Source organism: Brassica oleracea, chromosome C2 (genome assembly GCF_000695525.1).
Source record: "Brassica oleracea var. oleracea cultivar TO1000 chromosome C2, BOL, whole genome shotgun sequence".
Lineage (NCBI taxonomy): Eukaryota > Viridiplantae > Streptophyta > Magnoliopsida > Brassicales > Brassicaceae > Brassica > Brassica oleracea.
The window spans coordinates 6,328,490-6,329,086 of record NC_027749.1 but is presented as its reverse complement, the minus strand read 5'-3'; positions in this window follow the sequence as shown (position 1 = coordinate 6,329,086).

Below are 597 nucleotides of genomic sequence, written 5' to 3'. Positions count from 1 at the left end.
CATGAAAGATGTCTACTTAACGCTCACAGATTCGCATGGAAGGTTGCTAGTTCGTGTGACAAGATCTTCAAACCGTCTCTACAAGACCCTTATGGAGATAAGCTACCCGGAATGTTTGCATGTCAAGGACGAAGATGCTACATGGAGCTGACATGCTCGACTAGGACATATAAGCTATGGAGTGATGAACAACATGGTAAGGAAGGAGATGGTCATAGGAATGTCGTGTGTAACACACGAAGAAAGCGTGTGTGACGCATGTCTCGCAGGGAAGCAGATCAGACAGTCATTCCCGACCAAAGTCATGTTTCGTGCGACAAAGTCATTAGAGTTATTGCATGGAGATTTGTGTGGACCAATCACACCACCAACGCCAGCAAATAATAAGTATGTCTTTGTCTTGATCGATGACTTCTCTAGGTATATGTGGGTTATGCTATTGAAGGAGAAGAGTGAGGCATTCGATCGATTCAAAAGGCTTAAAGAGAGTGTAGAGAAGCAGACAGGGTCAACTATCAAAACCTTTCGCACTGATAGAGGAGGAGAGTTTACCTCAGCTGAGTTCAATCTATTCTGTGAAGAGAATGGAGTTAAAAG